Genomic DNA, 272 nt, shown 5'->3' with positions numbered 1-272 from the left:
GAGGGGCCCATACAGAAGCAAAAGGAGGTAGGAAGGTCACAATTTCACGATCTCCTGACGCCGCCGGAACCAGACCTTTGTCCTGTGACCTTTTAAACGACCCTTAAAGACATTTCGCGATGACCTTTCTCAAAGCCATCTTTTGCTCTCGCCCCGAATTCCAATCTTTCACGACATATCGAAAGCATCTATTACATTGAATCACTCCGAAAAGTTCTTTCACATTAACGCAATTCCGAAGATGAAGCGAAAAAAAAATAACGAAAATGGTC

The sequence above is a fragment of the Penaeus monodon genome, chromosome 30 (genome assembly GCF_015228065.2).
Source record: "Penaeus monodon isolate SGIC_2016 chromosome 30, NSTDA_Pmon_1, whole genome shotgun sequence".
In the NCBI taxonomy this organism is placed as follows: domain Eukaryota; kingdom Metazoa; phylum Arthropoda; class Malacostraca; order Decapoda; family Penaeidae; genus Penaeus; species Penaeus monodon.
Note: the sequence above shows the minus strand (reverse complement) of the source record.